Source organism: Leguminivora glycinivorella, chromosome Z (assembly GCF_023078275.1).
Source record: "Leguminivora glycinivorella isolate SPB_JAAS2020 chromosome Z, LegGlyc_1.1, whole genome shotgun sequence".
NCBI classification, from domain to species: domain Eukaryota; kingdom Metazoa; phylum Arthropoda; class Insecta; order Lepidoptera; family Tortricidae; genus Leguminivora; species Leguminivora glycinivorella.
Window position 1 is genome coordinate 9584755 of NC_062998.1, and position 25923 is coordinate 9610677.

The 25923-nt window shown below is 35.6% G+C and overlaps 1 pseudogene; it reads left to right on the forward strand.

Moving 5' to 3' along the window:
• The first annotated feature begins 491 nt into the window (after positions 1-491).
• The window catches only part of LOC125241569, a 58155-nt pseudogene continuing 32723 nt past the window's right edge, over positions 492-25923 (forward strand).

Genomic DNA, 25923 nt, shown 5'->3' on the forward strand with positions numbered 1-25923 from the left:
ATAGGTATGCAGGCATACCAGCATTACAGCGAGATGCTACACGGCGCACCTTTCGATAAAATATTCTTGCAAAACACACCTTTGAAACTCGACGCTCGACGCTCGCATCGCGAAAAGCATCTCTTACAAATATGACGAGGAAAATTCAGTTTAAAATGCTTTTCATACTAAGTAATAATGCAATCTATTATGCATATGCAATATATGCATACGGCTGGGCTGCGTGTTTATATGGCTTCAGTTTGTAAATGTTTGTCTATCTTGTTTTGACTTTTTTCTCAATGGCTATACAAGAAGGTTAATTGCAAGACCCCTTATGCGTTTCTTGTATATCTGTACCTATATATCATAAGGGGTAAACTTACATATTACAGTACGTTGTGGGTACCAAATAATGGTCATATTTATGAAAAAAAAACATCTACCCTACCTTCAAAACTATCATGATAAATATTTATTTGTCAGGGACTCAGTCGGATGTTAGTTAACACGTTTAAAATGTTCATTACGTGACATTGAATGTAGATTCATAAGTGAATTTTGTTACTAGTGAATTGGCTAAATTACAAATGCAGTCGCTTTTCTATGGATGCATCGTGAGTACATTGTGAACTATTGTGAGTGATAGTAGATAATCTGCGTTCATGATTTCTATTGTAAGTGATAAGAATATAACCTATTTTATTTTTAAGTTGCCTAATTGTTGTGAAGTATATGTCTACCATATTCGTATTAGTTTTGTTGGCTCTCTTCAATGTTTACCAGCATGGGAATGTCTTTGAATCTTAGGTGCATAAATGCTTAATAGTGATATGACTATAGCTACGTCATGTTTGCCACTTTGATTATGCAAAAGTCGACAGAAATACCACCTGAACATCTAGCTCAATGTAATAAAAGTTATTTACAGCATATTTTTTTTACGTTCAATATGAATAGAACATTAATTCTATCTCAAGTGATAATTGACTAGCGACTGGCAGTGCTGGCTGTGCAAACATTTGCATCCGCTGCAAATTGCCGACGGTTGTTTACGATCAAACAGACAAACCGGAGTCTGTAAATTAGCCTTTAGCTGCAAGCCGTGTATTCCCGTTTTCGATGTAACCCGCGGAAGTTAACCTTTAGTAATCCTTCGGAATCCGTACCAATACGTACATACACACATTATATAGATAAACTCGCGTATTCCTATAAAGAGGTAGACATGAAACTGTTTGTTTCAGTGCCACTTTTAGCTTGAAAGAAAGCGTAACTGTATTATTGCACTGAAAGATTTCTAGCCTACGAGTATTGCGCACACCACAACTAAACCCATATCCCACAGTACTACGACACCCATGGAACACCAAAGGGGATTTTTTTCACCCGTCATCATCAGTATCTCTCTGTCTATGTATCACATCTTCAAAGTGTTAAATGGAGTGCGATCATACCTACAGTTTTTTTTTTTTTTTTTTTTTTTTATGAAATAGGCAGCAAACGAGCAGACGAGCCGTTGGAACGAAGCTCGGCAACCGTTTGGAATGTGCTACAAGATTTCTCAAGTCGCGTCGCGTCCATCCGATCGATGTATTTGCCTGTCGCTGCCGCCCACCTATTGTCTCCGGAGTTACAGGCGATACTTGCAATATGTTAGGTGTCTAAAATGCAGAATCGTTTCTTATCGAATTGAGCTAAGTAATTAACTAGACAAGATTAGTACCTATATATATGTACTATGTTTGATGCACTTTCAGTCAAGATATAGTAGTATCAGTGTGACGGCAATTTATTATTCATTCTGTAAAGTCCTAAATTAGCTCAACAATCGTGGAGCGTGATGGTACATCTGCTTTCTCGCACTAACATGACAGTATGAGCGAGAGGTCTAGAAAGTGTGGTATGTAAACGTTAGCGCATTTTCTGGTTACCATGAAAATATAAGTAAATAAAACATAACGTTATTGAAACTGCGTGCACATTATTTGCGATTGAATTACACAGTTTGTGCTTGGTGCTTGCACACTGATGTTGATAACACAGCACGTACTGTACACATCAAGTGGAGGCATTGTTGACTAATTACTTATACCCATGGGTGGTTGAATTCAGGTTTTCGTGCGGTTAAAATAATCTGAACGTGTTTTAATGCAAACAATTGTTTGAAAGCAGCGAAAAAACATAATACGAGAAAATAATACATATAACTTTGTTTTCCCCTTACTAGCTCGGAAACATGTGTTTTGTCCTTTAATACCAGCGGGTAAAAACGCATTTTATCCACTAGTGGGTAAAGTAATTTGACCTTGAATAAAGTCTAATTAACTGCTTTAAAATTGATAAAAGTAGGTGAATCTAGTAATAAAGATGATTTACCACCTGTGGAACTACTGGAAGCAGTGATTAACGCATTTTTTTGCGTTGTAGTTTCCTCGCTATAGGGAGGGGAAAAGTTTTGTGTTACACTCGGGTGCAAATGTATTTTTCCCCTCACTAGCTCGGAAACACGTGTTTTGTCCTTTAATACCAGCGGGTAAAAACGCATTTTATCCACTAGTGGGTAAAGTAATTTGACCTTGAATAAAGTCAAATTAACTGATGTAAAATTGATAAAAGTAGGTTAATCTAGTAATAAAGATGATTTACCACCTGTGGAACTACTGGAAGCAGTGATTAACGCATTTTTTTGCGTTGTAGTTTCCTCGCTATAGGGAGGGGAAAAGTTTTGTGTTACACTCGGGTGCAAATGTATTTTACTTCTCGTGTGTTAAAAAACTCGCAAGTTCAGGATTCTATTCTCGAACCACTCGCTTCAACTGTGGTTCAACTATAGAATCCTTTCACTTGCTCGTTTTTCAATTCCACACTCGGCGTTAAAATACAACTTTGCCCCCTTGTATAACAAATAACTATTAGATCTAAGCAAAGATGTAGTGCGAAAAGATTTGCCTTCGTATTGTTACGGAAACGTACGAACGTGTCATGCTATTTCAGTCAGTGTCAGTACAAGATGTACTGATATTGACTGAACTAGCATGACAAATACGAACGGAAACAAAGGAATACGAAACCCTTTTTGCACTACATCTGTAGTAGTATATGTACTTACTTATACCTACAACATTCGTTTCTGAGAATCATGCCGCTTATTTTTAACCCCCGACGCAAAAACGACGGGATGTTATAAGTTTTACGTGTCTGTCTGTGTGTGTGTCTGTCTGTCTGTCTGTTTGTCTGTCTATCTGTGTGTGTCTGTCTGGCATCGTAGCTCCCGAACGGTTGAACCGATTTGGATTTAGTTTTTTTTTTGTCTGAAAGCTGAGTAAGTCGGGAGTGTTCTTAGCTATGTTTCATGAAAATCGGTCTACTAGGTCACGATCGGGGTTTTTTTCAAAATTTTAATTTTGTGGTTAGGTTATTTCTTCTCTCGAGTCTTCTTCTGTAAAATCAGACAACTTTTCCCGCTTGCATTTTTCAAAGTTTTACTAACGAGGAAAACGAGTTCCGCACTACTTTTATCTGATTATTTGATTCGTCCATGTATGTATGATAACATCGCTATACATGCTGTGTCATAGTAATATTATATATACGAGTATAACATGTTGTCATACGTTGTAATACTTACCAATTTCTCAATTTAATAACTAGGAAATTTTGCATAAATCATTCCTCTAAGAAAGGCTAGACTTTTTCAGGTTTTTTTTTTTGTATTTTATACCACTAATTTGCTATCCAAAAGGTTTAAAGGAAACCGTTCATTGATGACATGCTATTCATTGCTACTGTTTGAAAAATAAAACATGTCATCTTAACAAATTAGGGATTCAAAGCCTTAAAATAAAGAAAGATTCAACTGTAATAGAAAACAACAATTTTAATGTGTAAAACCTATGCCGCCACCGTCCCCAGTGACATCACTCAATTCACCAACGCATAAACAAGATTCAAATCCTGTTCACACTTGAAAACATCCATTAGGCAAGCCTCATATCACATGCGTCGTCGCAATCAGAAGGTAGGTCAGCCGACTAGGTCGCCGATTGCTCTATTATTGTTTGAGAACACGCGTAGCGAAGACTCAGTCGGCCGACGAGTTGCAGTCCTCTCCCGGCATACGAAAAAGCCTTAAGTTGTTCTGATCTCGTAGGTACATACGGCTTTTCGATTCTGGGTAGGAAAACGGGAGCCGGGCGAGCGGAGGCTGCAAGCGCATTCCCGCCCTGGCTCTTGGGCGCTGCGTTTGTGTCGCGCCGGTTCGCCCGCTGTTCGTCCGTGCTTGTGCCCATCCCAGTCGACTTCGCTGAGACCGTTCGTGGGTGTATAAGTGACTAAATGCAGTGCTTCTCGCAATGGGACTTTGCGCAATTACCTAAATTTTCAAGTATCGATTTGAGTTCGCGGTCGCCTATCAAGTAAATACATCGGTGAGTGATTTCAGCCGTAGTCTCCCACGAGAACATATAAATGTAGGTTACCTATCTCATAGGTTCGTGTTGAATTTTCGTCATACCTATTAATTACTTAGGCCTCAGTTACGGCTCGGCTCAGCCATTGATGATAAAATTCGCCGACGCCGCTTCGGATTCGGCATTTTGCATTTCTTGTAAATGAAACAAATTTATCGTTGTCTTAGTTTAGTGCTCTACAAATCATAAATCATTATGCCTGTGAGCGTGTTTAGTGAGACATGTTGAAATTTTCCCCTTCATTCGAGATATTTTCGACCGGGCCGATTTTTGAGTCTCACTGTCACTAAAATACCGGTTGAAAACGGTGAATTGCCTATTTATTTTTCAGTGACAATTTTCTGAATTCGAACGCCATGAGACTCAAAAATCGGCCCCTGCAACGTAACCTGATTCTTAAATGTATATAAAATTAAAAGTTTGAACTATAAAATAATTAAAACTATGGAAACTAATTATATCGCGTATAAATAATGAATTTACAATTCTTCGGTTGACCACGAATGCTGTAAAGTGTTCGAAACGTCGGGATGAATTGTAAATTCATTATACGCGATATAATCCGTTTCCACAGTTTTATTTCATGAGTAACTAATGCGGTAACCGAAGACAATATTTTGAACTATAAACTTAAAAGTAAATGTTTATTACAACAAAAGGTAGGTGTTTTTTTCCGAAATAAAATTATTGAATTGAATTGAATTTATTTATAATGAGGTTTACGTGCGAGTTTTGGTTAAGAATTTCGTTACTTACATAGCCGCTTCATTACATAAATCTTACACATGTTATGATATTACGTTACTTTTATTTGCAAGAAGATATGTAACATTTTGAATAGGTTACTAGACTCATATCGAATTTGGCACAATAAATGATTGTCTTCTGTAGTATTTGACATAAAAAACCAATATTTATGGATTTTGGGTATTAAAATTGTATGATAACTACGTATTTTTAACCGACTTCAAAAAAGGAGGAGGTTCTCAATTCGACTGAATGTTTTTTTTTTATTTTTTTTTTGTATGTATGTTACTCGATATCTCCGAGAATCGTGGACTGATTTTCAAAATTTTTTTTTAATCGAACCGGTATAACCCCGAGATGGTCCCATTGGTTTACAACAACAGCATATAAGTGGTAGTAGCTCTTTCGACACTTCTCTAAAATGTATACCTAAGCCTAATGTTATTATGTACTGTGATGAAATTGGAAGCGATATGAGCTCATTTCTAAACTTTTACTTAAAGGGACTTAGTACAATCAACCATTGTTTGCCTCATAGTAGTTTTGAAAATATTTTAAAACAAATTTTAAATGACAGTGATATTCATTCTCAGACGACACTGCTTATCTTTATGGGAAATAGGGGCAATGTGAACAAAAATAATTTGGTCAAATACTTTGAACAGTTAAACTCAATGGCAGTGCATAAAATTATTTTTTTCACATTCCCCTACTGTTCCCAAATGTCAGAGGCAGAAAATAACACTAGACATAAGTTAAATATAGCTTTATATAATCTTTGTACATATAGTAGTAAGGTTAGCATAATTGACACTAACAAATTTGTTAGTAAATACCATATGCCTATGGTATTTTTGACTAAAGGTAATTGTTACCTTTCAAATTATTACAAAAGACAAATAGCATTATCGCTATCCTATTTACTTGACATTTCTGCCAAAAATTTGGCAGACAATTCTGCTCCTATTGAGCAGCAAAGTATGAACTTGGAATTGGTTCCAGTCATAACCAATGATTTAAACTAGCTTTTAAGACAAAAGATTCTGTCTCTGGCAATCTAGACTTAAGTAAATATAAGGAAAAAAACTGTAAGCAAGGGAAGTATATCCACCTGGTGCATCAAAATATTCAATGTATTAGAGGTAAAGATTTACAAATTGAACTTTTTATGAAGGATTTTTATATAGATATTTTATGTATTACTGAACACTGGTTAAAAAATAATGAATTAATGCCTCAATTTATTAATCACCAGGTAGGAAGTTCGTTCACCAGGCATAGTTCCATACATGGTGGGTCGTTAATTATAATAAATAATCAGTTAAAATTTAAGGAACGCAAGGATATTGTGTCCATGTCTGTTGAACGGACTATAGAACTAAGTGCAGTAGAATTGGAGCAATTTATTGTTGTGTGCGTGTATAGGCCGCCATTAAGTAATTTTGAATTATTTGAAAGCATAATGGAATCTGTGCTACTGAAAATATCGCCTTCCAGCAAGAAATTACTTATTTGCGGCGACTTTAATGTAAATATTTTAGAAAATTCGACATTAAGTTGTAGGCTGTTGAATTTTTTCAAATCATGTAATCTGAACCACATTTTTATGGAGCCTACTAGAGTGACTGCTACTAGTGCAACCTGTATAGATAATATTTTCACAGATATTTTTCCTATTACAAAAAATGTAATCAGCAATTTAGAGTCCGACCATTTAGGTCAATTAATGGTATTTGAAGCTGCTAGGAAAAATACCTGGAAAAAACAGATAACTTTTGTACCAGTAACCTCGGACCGCGTGGAAAGAATGAAACAGAGTTTAGTTCAGGCGCTACCCGTTCTGTCTCCAAACATGAGTCCTAATGATATGTATAATTCATTCTTTCACACATATATGGAAAATTATAATACGATATTTACAACAAAAACGGTCACGGTTAGTGATGCATCAGTTTTTAGTGAGTGGGCAACTGCAGAGTTACATCAACGAAGACGTGCATTGTATGCCTTGTATGAGGAACGGCGGTTTAATACGAGTGATGAATTTAAAGAACATGTCAAACAATTTTCGAAACAGTTTAAATTAGATTGTCATACCGCTAAACGTAATTATTTAAGCAAGAAAATTAAAAGTAGTTCCGATATAATTAAAGCAACGTGGAAAGTAATTAACGTGGAGACTGGTCGGTCAAAGCAAAGAACAAATGAACTGAAATTAAAAATTGATGGCAAAATTGTAGATTCCAATTTAGAAGTAGCAACAGAATTTGAAAAGTTCTTCACTGATATACCAGTTTCCACAACTAGGCACTTAAATTCATCACCCGCATCTGCCGTTACATTGTTAGAAGATAATGTCACAGAATGTAGTAGAGACCTTGTATTTGAACATGTTAGTACCTCAGATATAATTAAGGCATTTCAATCAATTAATGTTAAAAAAACTTGTGACCTCTGGGGAGTCTCTGTCCATGGTGTTAAATCTTTAATAGAAATTGTAGCGCCTGACTTGGTAGTTATTTTTAATAACAGTGTTGATTGTGGTGAGTTTCCTGATCTTATGAAACACAGTAAAGTCATTCCATTATTTAAATCTGGTAGCACATCCGACCCCACTAATTTTAGACCGATATCAGTGTTACCGACATTCAGCAAAATTTTTGAAAAGTTAGTGTTATTTCAGCTATTGCAACATTTTAACATCAATAATCTAATGCACAATAAACAATTTGGTTTTACACGGGGTCGCTCAACAACCGACGCTGGTGTTGAGCTAATCAAACAGATTTTCGACGCCTGGGAGGAGTCACAGGATGCCTTGGGTATCTTCTGTGATTTATCTAAGGCTTTCGATTGCGTCTGTCATGAAACACTGATCAGGAAATTGCACTACTATGGAGTGCGAGGATCGGCACTGAATTTAGTCAAATCTTACTTACACGATAGAATACAAAGGGTCGACGTGAATGGACAGCGCTCACCGGGGTCACTAGACTCTATGGGTGTACCGCAGGGATCAATATTGGGGCCTTTCCTGTTCCTTATCTACATTAATGACCTGCCATATCTTGTAAAGACCCACCATGATATAGTATTGTTTGCAGATGATACTTCCCTTATTTTCAAAGTCAAACGTCAGCAACAAACTTGTGAAAATGTAAACAATGCTATTTCCGAAGTAGTTAATTGGTTTAGTGTTAATAACTTATTGTTAAATGAGAAAAAGACTAAATGTATTAAGTTTGTAACGAGTAATGCTAAAAATGAACAAGCAAGTGTCGTTGTGAAGGATGAGGAATTGGAACTGGTAGATAGTACAGTTTTTCTTGGCATAACTTTAGATTCTAAACTTCAGTGGGGTCCCCATATTGCTACCCTCTCGAATAGACTGAGCTCTGCAGCATTTGCAGTGAGCAAGATCCGTCAGTTAACAGACGTGGAAACAGCTCGATTAGTTTATTTTAGTTACTTTCACAGCATTATGTCATATGGTATTTTACTATGGGGCAGTGCTTCAGAGATAAATACCATATTTGTTCTGCAGAAGAGGGCTATTCGAGCAATATACAAAATGAACCATAGAGACTCACTTAGAGATAAGTTTAAGGACATTAATATAATGACAGTGCATTGTCAATATATTTATGAGAATATTATGTATGTACATAAAAACATTTGTAAATTTAAGAAAAACTGTGATGTACATAATATAAACACTAGAAATAAGCATAAGCTTGCAGTGCCCTTCACTCGGCTCCATAAAATTAAAAAATCATTCATGGGTAATTGTGTAAGATTTTATAACAAACTTCCTAATGCCATCACTGAACTGTCTTTTAATCGATTTAAACATTATGTAAAGCGTATACTGATCTCTAAAGCCTACTACAGCACACAAGACTACATGAATGATGAAACACCGTGGGATACAAGTATTGTTGAAAACCATTAATTATATAGCTTATTAATGATGATAATTATTGATAATTCAATGTATTTTTATACAATTTTTTTGACATTTAGAATTTATTCTAGAAGTTTTTATACTAGTATTTTTTTATACAATTTAGATTGATATCATTTTATTAAATCAATGTAGTTTTAAAACAATATTGTTTATTGCACCAATAAATTGCTCTGATATTTAGAATAAGATGAATATTGTACACTGTTGACAATTTAAAAGTGCTTATTGTAAGCCTATTTGAATAAAGAATATTTTGATTGATTGATTGATTGATTGATTGGCACCAAGTCAGGGTCTGATGATGGGATCCTGGAGAAATCGAGGGAACTCTTCAAATGTTATAGGCACATGTAATGTTTTTAGTCTATTTTTCAAAGGTACACCAGTATTTACGTCTGATGGTAATAATTTTACGTGGCTGAGCTGATGATGGAAGGTCAACTCCTCAATGGTTAGGAGTTTAAGGATAATTCTTTCACTACTGTACATGTATTCGGACTGATACATATAATATCACTAGGAACCACTAAAAATCAACTGAGCTGATGATGGAAGGTCAACTCCTCAATGGTTAGGAGTTAAAGGATAATTCTTTCACTACTGTACATGTATTCGGACTGATACATATAATATCACTAGGAACCACTAAAAATCAACAAATAAATAAACTTTTTAACAAAAAATAAAACCGCCTTCAAAAATAAGCGCGTTACAAAACACGGAGAAACTAAAAAGCCAAAAATAATAAACCTTTCAATTCAGATTTCTTATCGTATTGCAATAAGCTAAACATCCAAATTATAAACAAATCAATTATTTTTGGAGTCGGTACCAGCCTGTGTATGGTTGGGTGGGGCAAACAGGCAATAGCAAGGCGACGAACAGGTCTGGTACCGACTACAAAAATAATTGATTTGTTTATAATTTGGATGTTTAGCTTATTGCAATACGATAAGAAATCTGAATTGAAAGGTTTATTATTTTTGGCTTTTTAGTTTCTCCGTGTTTTGTAACGCGCTTATTTTTGAAGGCGGTTTTATCGACTAAAATGTGCGTATTTTTTTTATATTTTGGCCATCGAAAACGCTGTCAGCGTTGTAGTGACGTCATCGAATAGGAACCTTCTTCATGTCAAAACAATTACTTTATGCCTGACATAATGAACTTCATGCCTTACAAAACACTTTGCATTTCAGAAAATGTTGTTTTCTAGTAGAATGAATGAGATGCACAGAACTGATAATCTATAGATTAACATGACAGTGCTGTTTTCGCCTGATTACGTATAAGAGTATACTTTAAAAATATTTTGTTGTTTTTAAGTCATAATAAAATATGGTAATATTTTATTTCGGTTAATTCGAGAGTACTTAATCATATAAGACAGACTTTAAAAAAGGGTCAAGTAGTCTATATCAATAAACAAGAAGTGCATACAATGTATACTTCCCTACTTGAAATCTAGAAAGTTTATCTCATACCGCCAATAGTAAGTAATATCCAATGATTTGAAAAATGCGTCAAAAACTGTTGCCAAATAAACAATGAAACTTAAACAAAAAAACATTGAATTATTTGGCAATAATTTAGTTCTGTGTCAATTGAAAAGGAAACGACCAACTAGGGAAGTACCTCCGCTTTACAGAAGACCACAGCCAAATAGCACTAGACCCTACTCATAGTGTTGTGTTCCTGTCGGTGAGTAAGGCTGCCAGAGCTCAACGAGGGTACAGTGTGCTGGTGACGGAAGGACCTACGGAACTAATTTGTTCCGTCTATTGTCCTTTGAGTCGTCGCCAACCCAAACCCTCCTTAGATCTGTAACACTCTTTTTAGGTGTGTAAGTGTGTACTTAACACAGCAAAGAGGAGTGTATAAGTTTCTAATGAGTTGGCAACGCGCACGTCCATTGGTGACGGTGACCGCTTTCCATCAGGCGGACCGTATGTTTGTTTGCCCCCGACGTAGTAAAAAAGAAAAAAACAAACGTAACTATGAGTATCCCTCTTTCCCACGTTGTATGAGTTAAGGTTACGCGCCTTTCCTGTAGGCGTCATAAAATTAACAGACCCATTAATCCGTAATAACGGTAAATAAGTCCATTGTTCTGAACGTTGCGAATATTGAATTGACCTAAATATATAACCCTTTCTCGTAAAATTTTAAGTAATTGATATTGGTTGCAGGTTGCAGCGATCAAAATACAGTATTTCATTTTGGCACATATTGTGGCTTTTACCATTTTTCCAACAAAACCAATTAATCTTTTACTAGTAATGTACCTACTCGTATGTCGACCTAAACAATTCAAATAAGCAAGTAATAATTTTATTTTGTTTCGGTCACTAAATTTTTCTAGAGGTTGCAAAGCACATGGCATAGGAAGGTTATAAAGAAAACAATATAAATAAATTGAATTTAAATTCAACTTGACACATCATCATCTTCACGCAGCAGATATCTATCGTCACTACTTTGAAAAAATGTCGTATCTTACAGTGTTCCTCAAAGTTAAAACGTAGTAAGTCTATATGCATCCCATACATACTTACTACTTTTTTTTCTTCATTGACAGAAGAAGATACAAGTTTTTTTCAAAGTAGTGACGCTATGGTACTTCCCATACAATAAAATTTAACGAACACTTTAATGGTGACAGTTTGATGCAACGCAAGGACACTAAGAGCTCGTTCCCACTATTACACATGGGGCCCGACACCCGACGAGTGTGAACCTAAGTTATGGTTTACCGCCAGTTGTGTTGACGTGTTGGTGGTGTGTTTCCAGGTTGGCGGCAGCGCAGGAGGCGGCGGGCGCGCAAGCGCGCGCGGCGCCAGCTGATACCATGGGCGGCGCGCATCAGCCCGCTACTCCGGGGCCCACGTCGCTCTTCATACTCTCCGACGAAAATCCTATACGGAGGTACGTCACGTCTTTATTATTTACTTAGCACTTTAGGTACTACACAAGAGCGGCTGTCTTTTGTTCGTTTCTGTATCGCATCACCTCTTTTGGTAGAACCAGTGCCTTATACCCACATATTCATTCGTAAAAGCAACAGATGAAAGGAGTTTAGCTCACACGTTGGCTGATGTAAATGTTTTGAGTTACTCAAAAAAGATAAATTTATGAGTTACTCAGAAAAGATAGTTTTACTCCGATAAAAAACGGGGCAAAATGAATTCGCCGTTGAAAGCCGTATAGCATTACGTCGTTTTTCCACAGACTTTTGAACGGCGAATCCATGCGTTCGAGATTCATAAATCGGTCCCCTGTGCCATTTCTCGCCAAATTGTGAGAATCGGAGCTCCTGCAGATTCGCCTCCTCCATCGCTCCACCACTACCACGATGTATTTTAAAATTATTAGAAACAGGGCCACGCATGCATAATCCCTATCAGTTAGATTGTACAGCCAATGGCATAAGAGAATATTTTCACCCCACTAAAAACATTTTCTAGTAAAAAATAACAGCCTTCATAACTCTCAAAGGATTTTTAAAAACAAAGTTACGTTACCGGGTTTACCTGAACATTACTTGAATATATGAAAACTCGGATTTTAATTTAAAGGCAAAAATATCAAAAAGGAAATGCAATAACTTTACGCGGAAGCCTCTGGTTTTAATATACATATAACTTGCATATAAATGCCATAACTTCACGATATTATCATCCTCTAGACTGAAGCGCTATGGAAACGCAAAGCTAGCCATTATGGATATTACAGTCACAGCGTCAGAACATTTTTAGAGTAGCTACCATATTGCATATCACGTTTATGTTACCAGGCAGGTAAGTATGGTCGCGCGATAAATGATAAAATAAAAAGAGAGACAATATGCATTAAATAATGTACATTTGACTCCCCTGCTACACCCGGCAAACCTGCGGGCTATCATGTTGCCACGAACAGCCAGGGCTCTTCTCTCTCTTTCCATGTCACTGTCGTCCTTCATGTCATCCGTCAGTATATGGCCAAGATATTTGAACCGCTGCACAATACGCAGCTTCTCTCCATTCAATCGAACTTCCGGTATATTCTCCGGACCCCTTCCAGCCTTAAAGACCATCAGTTCTGTTTTCGCCACATTATAAATCAGCCCGTGAGAATTTACATAATTCTCACAGACTGACACCAGCTTTCTCAGACCCTTGATGGAGGGGCTGAGCAACACCATATCGTCAGCGTAGCTGAGACTGTTAATACAGACATCGCCTACGTGACAACCGACTCCAGTGCCCCTCAGCCTCCCCATCAAATCATTGACGTAAAGGTTAAAGAGGTCCGGAGAAGTAAGTCCACCTTGACGTACCCCGCATTCTAATATGTAACTATTAGACGTCGTGTCGCCCCATTTCACATAATTGGTTTGGTTTCCGTACCAGTACTCAAAGACTCTTACCAAGTCCTCAGGTACTCCTGAGCCGCGCATCTTACCCCACAGAATTTCATAATTCACAAGGTCAAATGCACGGCTAAGGTCGAGGAAGCATGCGTAGACCGTTGTGTTATTACTAACATAATGGTCCACAGCATGCTTCAGACTGACGATCGCGGAATCAGTCGAGAGACCGGGACGGAAACCAAACTGCGCGTCGTCTATGCCTAGCGTCTGAAGCAGTCTAGGCTGCAGCAGCCGCTCAAATATCTTGCCCACTACCGTTCCGAGGGAGATTGGCCGGTAGTTAGCCGATGACGACAAATCTCCTGTTCGGTTCTTGACAATCGGGACGACGATAGTACGTATCATGTCATCAGGAAGATAAGAGTATCGCAAACATAAGTTAAATAAGGTACAAAGTTTCTCATAGATCAAGTCGCTTTACCTGCAGCAAGCATCAGGCCGTTCCTATCGCACTATTTGAAAGTGATGTTTTATCGTTTATCGCGCGACCATGATTGCCTGCCTAGTTGAAATAGTAAAAGTCACTTGAAAAGAAAATTCAAATTTAAATAAGTATTTCGTCACATAATAGGACAGAGTAAAAATGGTTTCGTGGTAAGAATAGGTATACCTACGGTGTACCTACATGAGTACATGAGTGAAACCACAGGCCGCCCAAATTGCAGTGGTTTATTAAATACGAAACAGGAAAGGTGGGCGCATCCACACACACTTCTGAATTTTAAGTAGGTAAATGATATTATTTAATTAAAATGGGATTTAATCCCGTAAAACTTACGTTTATATTTAACTCGACGTTTCGGACGTAATATCAATGTCACGTCGTATACGCGATTAAGTCCCGTTTTAATTTAATAATAAATACCTATTAGTGAAGATCATGTTAGTTTAAATCAATATTTATATGTGTTGTATCGACCTTTCAAACTAAAGGTATGAACGAAAGCTGCTTATCGGCATATTGACGATCTAAAAGGAACCGAGGTGACAACGAACATTTTGCAGGCTAGTGCCTAAGTTTAAAAGAACCCTAAGCTAAAGTGTTTGCCTGCAGAAAACTTTTCGATGCTTTAAGCGGCCTTTGGAAAAATACATCAACTCAAATTATGAAGAAAGCATCTAGGTAATTTTAAGTAACTGTTGATTATATTTAATATTTTGATTTTAATTTGAGCAAGTAAAACAGCTAAGACTTGGATTTATTGCGTGTAGTAATATATACGTGGATAAAACCGTTTTTTGCTAAAATTTGGGCAATTTTCAGTAATTGATGATTCAGTGGAGATTTCTCCATAAAAAGTCACTAAGGTACATCTAAATTGTATGTTATAAGATCACAATGGCCCTGGTGAAGCAAATAAAAGGGAGAAAATATTAAGATTTACGTTACACTGAAAAGTAGTAAATTCATGAGCGGTATTTAGGGAATAGGCCTCTTAAAGAGGTCTTCCAGTTTGTATATACCTACATATTCATGTAATGAACGCTTACTGCATGTAAAGAACTTAAAGAAGTAACTACATAGTTTCTAAATGGGTAGTTACTTCCAGTTTCATACGAGTTATTTATGCGCCTCGTGACAATAACATAACAGTAACATAGTTACTGTATCTACTGTAAGTCGCGGTTTTCTTGCACTGCGAAAACAATAGGGATGTCAGAATAAATTAAAGCGAAGAAGATGTTCAGAGCCCTCTTGAAATATTGAATTACGAGCAAAAAGCTACGGCTCTTGTTGTTGGTAATGCAGGCTTGGTCTTTCTATTCATGATGTTGGCAATTTGAAACGACTTGATGCAACTATTGTTGCCGTTTCTTCTTGGCCTGAATAAGTATTTGTTGCAAGGCTAGGCTCCGCACTGGTATTTATTTTCAAGTACGTATATTTTTATATCAATATCACTTTAAATATTTTTTCTTTTTTTCTTTTACGGCCACATGGAGCTTAATACATTGAGTGCTAGAAACGCACGAGCCACCACATACTATACCTAAGCATTGGATATAGTAAAAATGTTTTTGTTTCAGACAAAATCTTATTACATGGGCCAATTTTGACTGGGATGCGATTTGAACTGATCCAATTGTTTCCATGTTTTACACTATCAACTTGAGTTCCATGTGTATTTACTGAACACGCGTGTCATATATTATCATTCATATATGACTAGAGGTCACTCTCTTTAATAACTAATAAATAACGCAAACATTGTGAAACATGGAAAAAATATGAAACCCGAACCTACTGACCCTTATTAATATAATAAGAAAATACGATAATTCCTAAAGGAAATAGTGCTTCAAGCTTGTTACAGAGGTCCTTTATTTTTAGTACAAGGAAAAACTAAGCATATTTTTCTAGGAATAAAATTATTTTTCCTAGTTTTCTGTCAAAGGCGCTGATAACTTTAATGAGAAGCATTTTCTTTACGAGAGCATTTAGCTAATGGAAAACTTTTTTTCTTTTTACAAGTTTTTATTACAGTTTTCCTTTGATAAAAAATATTTAATATTTCCTGCATAACGGGGAGTTATGATATTGGTGCATTTATAAAGTATGTTTTAATTTCTAGTTAGCTTTATTTACTTAACTAACGTTTACCAACTAATGCTAAAATTATGATCTGGCCTGTGTGACGATATTTTATACTTTTTTTATTTATATAAATAACCCTTGTTGTGCGAACTTGTTCCAGTGGCATTTTTTTTTTAAACATCTTACATAAAAAACTTAAATACACATATTATACTCGTACAATGTCCCCCAAAAATGTTTGCACAGTTTGACTGTGGGATCTGGGTGAGTCTATAGGTACATATAATTAGTTGACATGTTAATTAATACAGATCTACATAAGTATATTTCTAAAGATGGTTAGGTAGTTCATAAATAATGGAGGCATCTAAATTTTGTCTAGGTAGTGCTAGAACAAAGCCCTCTTAAATCTATTTTTGTTTTTCTCAGTTCTAATAGCCGCAGGCAAAAGAGTTGAGTAAATAAGGATAGCGTTTTTTAATGAGCCTATCCCCATAGTAATTGCTTACTCTGGGGACAGCATATTTACCTGCAGCTACAGATATGGTGTTATGTTGTTGGCTCATTTCAGATAAGTTACTCTCTTGATTGCCGTGCTGATTAAATAATAATAGATATTTGTGTTTTAGGGTCGCGGGAAGAATGTTACATAATTTAACTAACTTATAATAATCATTTTTATATTTATTCTAAATTTTATTGCTCACTTATCTAATTTGCAATGTTTCAACTATTTCCAAATTTGTATTAAAAGGCAGGCCATTAATGATCGATTCTCAGTTAGATTATTCCCTGTAAGTAGGTAGTTTAAAAATTAATCGTGGTTGCAACATATCGAATAATACATCATGTTATCGGTGGATTATTTATCATAAACCCTTTTCTATGCATACACTATACATTTAATCGACCACATACTGAAGACCGATTTCAACTTAAGTTTTATAGTTTGTTCAAATTAGATTGTTAGGATTTGTGATGAAAATCTTATAGATTGGTACTCCATTAAACCTTTAACTAGATTTATCTAAAATACTAGAGGTATTGGGTGCCGGGAAGTTTTTCACGGTAATCCGTGTTTTCTGTCAAATTAAGGGTTAACGGGTAAAAATATGAACAAACATTTTTTAACGACGATACCTTTTGTTACGTCATTGGATCAACAGGCGTTCGCAATGTCGTAAGTAGTAGAAGCTTAAAGTTAAATAACCGCTAGCTCTGGCAGCTGTAGACCTTCGCGATTTGCTCAAAAAACGTAAAAGTGAAAAATACTTACTTACCTACTTCTGATAATCATTATCAAAGTCAAGTCACGATAGCCGTAAGCGCCATATACGGTATTGGCAGCCCTTTTTGGGAATTTTCGCATGATACACAAGTTTCAAAAACTGGGCCGATAAAATATTTGGTGAATCATAGAATCTAGTTACAAATTTTAATGATAATAGGTAGTGATGGTTTCGACCGAGGGGGAGGTCTACTTTCTTCGGTGTCGGGAACTACGCGCTGAGTGTCGTCAATAATTAACGCTCAGATTGCAGATACTAACTTTATTACTTAGTTACAACTGGTTAATTATAATTACTACTAATAACTGACGCCCAGAGTGTGAGGTAGAATGTCAGAGGTTATTTCGTAGAGGACAGAATGAGCTCCTAGTTAATTGCGTTTCTTTCTAGAAAACACGTACGGAAAAATAGTGTGAAAACTGGATTAGGGCCGGTCGTAAAATAATATGATAAATTACTTTGTTTTCCAGGACACCTGAACTAATTAACTTTGCGAATAACAGGATATGACGCTCAATCTTGATAAGGTTGTTAAAATATAATAATAGAGTATACATATGCGCAGCAAACTTAACTACTTAGGTTGACAATTGCGACCAGTAGCAGAGAAAATCCGGACATACAAAAAAGAAAATTAAATTAAACCCATAGAAGTAGGACGAGCGTAAGCGAAATAATAGGTCTGTGATCTCTGTCGCTGTGGTCAAAAAGTGGAAAATTTTAGTATCTGCCTGCGGTGGGACTCGAAGCCACGACCACTGGATCGCTACCCCAGTCGTAAGAAATGTCTCCGTAAACAAGTTTGTAGGGCAGTGCAAATCGATATCGCATCTGTGTCAACGAGCTCACAGCTGGCGGCCTAGCCGAAACTACAATCGTTGATGCTAGACGCCGATCGAAACGCAGTCTGGTTCGGTTGAGCCAATACGGAAGAGAAAGATAGCTAGCTAACTACTATAACGATATTATCGTAAGCGTTTGTTCATTTGGCTAGGTACGCTGAACGTGCCGCACTGCCGTCAGGAGAATGCCATTTAGTTGGTAAGCTGAAGAAGCTTTGCTTCGTTTGATTTAGCATTAGGAAAAGACAAGCAATCCTGACGTGTATTTTGTATGACAAAGTATGAAAAAAATATCGATGGAAAAGTACTAAGGTATTCCCCTCAAACTGAGACAACAAATAATAAAGTTAAGTAAACAAATGGCGGTATTTTTAAGTATTTTATTTTACGGGTTATATCTCTCAAACTGTGATTATAAAATACAAAAAATTAACTGCCGATCTTATTATGAAGCCTTAAAATTCATATTACAAATCCCTTTCACGCCTACGGTTGTCTACATCAGAACCTCCCCGAAATAAATTGCAAATAATGTAAACATTTTCAATAGGTAGTATTACGTAATTTTGCAGTTTTATAATTTCTAGTTAGCTTTATTTACTTAACTAACGTTTACCAACTAATGCTAAAATTATAATCTGGCATGATTTAGCATTAGGAAAAGACAAGCAATCCTGACGTGTATTTTGTATGACAAAGTATGAAAAAAATATCGATGGAAAAGTACTAAGGTATTCCCCTCAATCTGAGACAACAAATAATAAAGTTAAGTAAACAAATGGCGGTATTTTTAAGTATTTTATTTTACGGGTTATATCTCTCAAACTGTGATTATAAAATACAAAAAATTAACTGCCGATCTTATTATGAAGCCTTAAAATTCATATTACAAATCCCTTTCACGCCTACGGTTGTCTACATCAGAACCTCCCCGAAATAAATTGCAAATAATGTAAACATTTTCAATAGGTAGTATTACGTAATTTTGCAGTTTTTGTAATAATTAATAATGAATATTATTTATTTTACAGAAAAAATTATAAAAAAATATTAAAAATTTATAAAAACATCGGTGCTAAATCATTTTTTGCCGAAAAGTGAATTGCCAACAAAAGCTTTGTTTACAAATTTCACTTTCCTTTTGGCATTCGATTTAGCAATATCCGTGAAAATTCAAAAAGTATTCCGTGTGTTTCAAATCTGATTGGCTGTTCGATGCAGGAACGTACACGCGCAGTTGAAAATTAATTTAAAACGAACATGTCTGATAAATTCGTACAACTAGAATCGAGTCGGTTAGCTCTCACATTTGTTTTGTGCATTTCTAGGTTACGAATCGATGATGCTAATTTTCAATTTCTCGTGTGTGTAATAGTTCACAATACTGCGAAGACATTGATGCAATTCCACGTCAATCTACCTGTGACCACGAACATAACCCTTAAAACGTCTTGTTCCAGGGGGGCGATTTTTGAGTCTCACTGTCACTAAAATACCGGTTGAAAACGGTGAATTGCCTATTATTTTCAGTGACAATTTTCTGAATTCGAACGCCGTGAGACTCAAAAATCGGCCCCCAGATCTGTCCCATACAATTTAAACTATACATAATTAACTAATTGAAGGGTATCAATTCAGTAGCAAAATTTTCACAACGGCTTCCCAGTGGTGAAACACAAGTACCTATCCATCATTTTGCTTCTGGAATATCTAATGTATTGTACAATAAAATACACATCACATTTAGGACTGGGTTGATAATATTTATACATATAAAGAGCTGTATTTAGATAGAAGAAATAAGTTCATTTATTTGTATAGGGGCCGAGTGTGTCACATATTGTTCGGACTTACCTATGATGGGAAAGATATCTCGGGTCCTTGAGTGTTCAGAATTTTGTATTATTGTAATTTAAATATCGCGTAAAGAGGCATTTTTAACAAAATACAAATGCAGTGAGTAGGGACGGACTACCTAGACGTTTTGACTGAGTTCGGACACGCTAAGTAGATGCGTTTGCTTGACATATGATTTGTATGAAATCTGTGAATATATCACAGCCTATAATTGACCTTATCGTGATTACAAACTTAGGTCACTTTAGCTGTAGCCTATTGGCTTCGGCTACTGTATGCACTAAACGGTCAAATGTCACGGTCAGAAATTAATTATAATTATACCTACTCGTGCATGAACCGCCTAATTATTAATTACTGGGCTCTTCTATTCGATTGGGCAGTTCAACGTGGGTAGATGTGCTTAGTGTAATGTGTTTTCATTGCATTGTGTATGGATAACATTTTAATTTAAAGTTCTCCAATTACGTTTATTATGTCCTATTTATACTAAACACCGCCGTTAAGAGATTCGCCCGTATTAGATTTACTTATTATTTGTGTCGCTTAACTTCAAACTTGTGTAAATCCGTTCTGCTGTAAGGTTGATCATCTTTCGGATCATAATATATTTTTTATATATCAACTTTAAAGCAGAATAGATTTACCCAAGTTTAAAGTTAAGCTACACATTTATTAAGTACCTATTTATAAGTTGAAATTAAATAACCTTATAATGACATTGTTTTGTTTACTTGACTTTGATAAAATGACGGGGACATAATAGAGGTATTAAGTTACTAATGTAAGACTTTATTTATTTATTTATTTATTATCAGCACATAATAGCCAACATCGTGTTTTTGTATAAATACGTAGCTATGACATAGAGATGTGACTTTTTGTTGGAAAGCTGAATAAAGGAATACCGACTAAGTATTCCTTTTTTCAAACTTGTTTAATCTCAACTAAGCCGATTGTTCATCATCGCTGTAATATGTACTGGAAAAACGCTAGGCGTGGATGGTAAACATGTTAGCTGTTACAGATATTTCACGTAGATGTAATGCTGCATTGACGTTTATAAAATTTTAAACTATATATGCAAAGTTACTAAACCCGTAATTTTTGCTGACTGTACACTGAGAGAAAATACAACCAGTTTTCATGTTCGTTCAACAAGTTTTTTTGGTTAAAATAGCGCCTACGTGCTCTTTGGTTCAAACAACAAGCTACTTGTCATTTGAATCGGCAATATATTTGAATCAACAAGTCGATTTTATAAAAACAACCTGACACATATTGTTTTAAACATACGTTTGGCTGATTCAAACGGATAAACCGCAACAAGTCGAACTTGTTAAATTCACAATGCAAATTTCTCTCAGTGTACGAGTTTATGAATAGTTACCGGATACCTAAGGATGAAACGCGTAAGGTAAATTAAATAAAAATAAGAAGGTTTTCGTAATTTCAGATCACTAGTTTTATATGTGTAGTGAGCGCATATTTTTATTAAATTGCTATTTTGGTAAGGATGACGGTATACCGGGTCGGCGCCGCGCCAAAGCTTGCATTGCTTCGAATTTTTTGAAAAACACTACGTGGGCACCGATTAACCGTCATAAAAATTATATGTTATAATAGTTAATAGAGTTATGAAGATATTTTCAAAATTAGTAATTTATAAGGTACAGATGTAGTGCAAAAATTGTTCTCTGTATTTTTACGGAAACTCACGTAACGAGTAATGTCATTTCAGTCAGTCTCAGTACAAGGAATACTAACGTTGACAGAGATAACACGACTAATACGAACGTTTCCGATAAAATACGACGGAAACCTATTTCGCACTACATCTGTAGGTAGTTACTTTTCTTCTGCTGAATGCACTTATAGACTTATCTTATTAGCTATTCTTTTGTATCATGCGTAAAGTACTTTAACTTGATAACATAAAAGCCTTCCCCGAAGACCTTTTCCGTTACACTTCACCAGCGCCTTGTCATTTGCTCAGGCTGATACTCCCCCATTAATGGGCACTTAGCGCAAGTAATGTAAGTACGAGTGTACATTACTGTGTAGGTAGTTACAGGAACACCGATCGTTAACTATAAACCTTTTAGTTGTATAAGATACGGTAGACTTTCGTTATTTAAAACTGATAATGAATGAGTAATGGATAGTATCGCAGCTGGCAAGCTAAATTCATTAATTAACTTCTCAAGTTAATAACTATTAGTGTTTGTTTTAAATGTTTTTATTAGTCATCTTCATCTGACATTATCATCACATTAATACTTTGATTGATTTAAGGTAAAATACCCCATAATGGACGGTGATGCCATTATGGACAAAAAACACAAATCCTTAAAAATAAGTATCTAAAATAAGTTTCTAAAAACTGACAGCTATGTACCATAAACTAGAGTTGTAGAGCTGTTTAATTTTGAAGTTTCAATTAATTCGGTTATTTCTGAAGGATTTGGAGACAAGATAAAATTCACCAGTTTACTGAAAAAAATATCAAGACGAATTCTTAGTAATGTTGCTAAGAGAGATGAGTTCATGTATAAAATAATAAAAAAATAACGCACGGTGTAATCTTGAATGCGTTTTACTTGCTGCATTAAGCATGAGATAAGGTATAAAACATACTAGTTTGTTGCTCCAAAGATAAAAAGAAATGACGTTATTTTGCAAGTGTCCATTACTGGACCCGAAAAACTGCCTACCTCCTATGATGGACAAGGAACAATTTACAAAACCAAAATTTACAAGAAACAATCCTATGTTAAAATAACCCAAACTAATTGTATTTATGGTGTATAAAATTGACTCATTGCGTATCAGTTGGCTTTAAAAGTAAAATTTTAAATTTATTTCACTGTCCATAATGGGGGATCCATTACTGGAGAACTGCCGTCCATAATTGGAGAAAAAACACCTAGTTTTAATTTGTTAACTATGAAGAAACCAATAGGAGTATCTATTCTGCAATACGCTTGAAATTTAGAAGAAGGATAGGACATTCAAGATTTAACACGCTTGGCGGTAGAATTTTTACATTTATCAGTGAAATATCAAAAACAGGCGATTTTTTTTCTTAAACTGTCCATAATTGGGTTCGTCACCTTACATACCTTTATACGATTCATATCTAAATATACCAAGGACTGGACCAACATTTTAATAGGGCAACGTATTAGGTCGAATATTAATGAAATAAGATACATACATACATACATACAATCACGCCTGTATCCCATGAAGGGGTAAGCAGAGCACATGAAACTACTAAAGCTTCAGTGCCACTCTTGGCAAATAAGGGGTTGAAAGAAAACAATAATACAATACAATACAATACAAAGCATTTATTCGAATTAAAACGAAACTGTGACATTGCAGTGACAGGTTGCCAGCCTCTCGCCTACGCCACAATTTAACCCATATCCCACAGTCAGAGAATAAGATGTAATTTCAAAATAATATTTACTGTTGAATAATAAAGAAATATTGGGGGACACCTTACACAGATCAATCTAGCCTCAAACTAAGCAAAGCTTGTACAATGGGTGCTTATTGCTTATGGGAACTTATTTCTCCTATCTAAATGGTGTCACCTATGTCACCATCATCATATCAGCCTTTTATCGCCCACTGATGAGCTGTGGATTTTAAATACTTATAAATGGCATTATATTCATAATTAAGTTCAGATTAATTGCCTCTTTTGATTCTCATGACTATCTACGCTGTAGATAGTGTATGAAATATGTTTTACATATATAATATTTGTGTTATATTTCGCATTGCGCCGAAGATAATTTTCTAATATTACGTAGGTTTTCTCTACACAGTAAATACCTAACGTATTTTCGATGTCTATGTTACACCTGTATGTGTATAATGAACTGCATAATATGTAGTAATTTGTGCTACAAATACTTATGTACATAACAAGAGAACTGTGATAGAAGTAAACAGATTTGGCATTAAATGTGCAAAGAGTGTCTAAAATAGTTCATGGAAATTAGGCTTCTCTTCTAGTACGCCACCTATGTACAACGTGTTAACGTGATTATCTATCATTTATTCCTAATCGCTAACAAATAACGGACGAGGGTACATTCCTTATACCGTATCTCCTACTATAGTAGCTTACATCCGTGTTGTACTAAAGTGCCGCCATGAGGGCTAAGTGCATTATCTAGCAAACACCGATATAATGAGACGTGTATGAACGCTGATATCGTAATCTAACCCATTATGGAGCGGAGGCGATGAAAACTATAACTCTACAAGGTCTTATCATAATATTCGTTAGTACAGTCTGATATCTACACATATGTATACATTCTACTTCAAGTCTAATGGTGTTAATACGTCAAACGTTTTATATGCCTGGATTATTATATTATTTTATATGGCTAATAATTGTCATATTCTATCATGTTGACTTGTGTATTTGAGACAAAGGGACAAGACACTTTCTAACTCAGTTTAATATTTTTTTTATTAAAAAGGGGGTAAAGTGATCAATTGATGGATGGGTGATGTACTCGGGTCTTATGGAAGTGGAACCACAGAGTTTATTGGCTAAATAGTCTTTGATTCTTCAAAGCTTTTCTCGAAAACCAAGGAACACAAACAGACAAACACCTGTACATAAATGGAATATGGACTTATAACAGGAATAAATAGCTCCATACTCCTGTTCCACATATGGGACACTGGGCTGTGAAAGTATTAACACAGAATATCGTTTTTAACGAATCGGCCTTTATTTCCAGGTACACAAAGTTCATCATCGAGTGGCCACCCTTCGAGTACGCGGTGCTGCTTACCATCATAGCCAACTGCGTGGTGCTGGCGCTGGAGGAGCATCTGCCCAACGGCGATAAGACCATCTTAGCACAGAATCTGGTAATTTGGACTTTATTTTTAACATGCTATTGTTGAGTTTACACCTGCAACTTTTGAAACAAAGGTATGCAAGAAGGAGATGCAGATATTTACCACTCACTCCTACCCATAGTTTCGTCTCTAAACTTGTAGGAATAACTTGCAGGCATGGGTCTAAACTACCCTATTATTTTCGATCGATGCTTGCAGGTGTAAATTTAGCTTATGATAAAGACGGTCTAGCAAATGTTGTCTAGATATATTTCAATGCCATCTAACGGTTTTTACATAGAGCATGCGTGGTTACTGGACACACCTGTTTTTATTGAGATAATTCAATAAGTAAAACAGCATATTTAAAAAAATTGGGTCAAAAATCAAAAAGGAGATGGTTTAATAATGTAATATAATTGTCTACTTGTAATTTCAAGATATTTATGTCATGATATAAAGTCATAATGTATAGTAAGTAGTAGTACCTAATCAGAATACCTATGCACATACCACTAAACACCAATCAGGCAATCACTAGTCAAAACTGTCTGGATTAATAACTTCTAATAAGCAGAATTCTTAGCAACAAAATAACTTCATTAGTAACCAAATTAATATGATTCACGTTTCGTTAGATGGTATTACTTCTTTGATATAGGTACTATTAGAAGTTCTTGACATCTTTTATTTTTGTTTTGTTACAGGAAAAGACCGAGGCGTACTTTTTAGGAATATTTTGTGTAGAAGCCTCGTTAAAAATTTTAGCTTTAGGTTTTGTTTTACACAGGGGCTCGTATCTTAGAAACGTTTGGAACATTATGGATTTTTTCGTTGTAGTCACCGGGTGAGTTGTCAACTTTTTTACTTATTTATTGTCTTTTTAAGTGGAAATATTGCTGTCTGTGCACTGAAATAGTAATAAATTAATTAATTAAGAATTGAAATAAA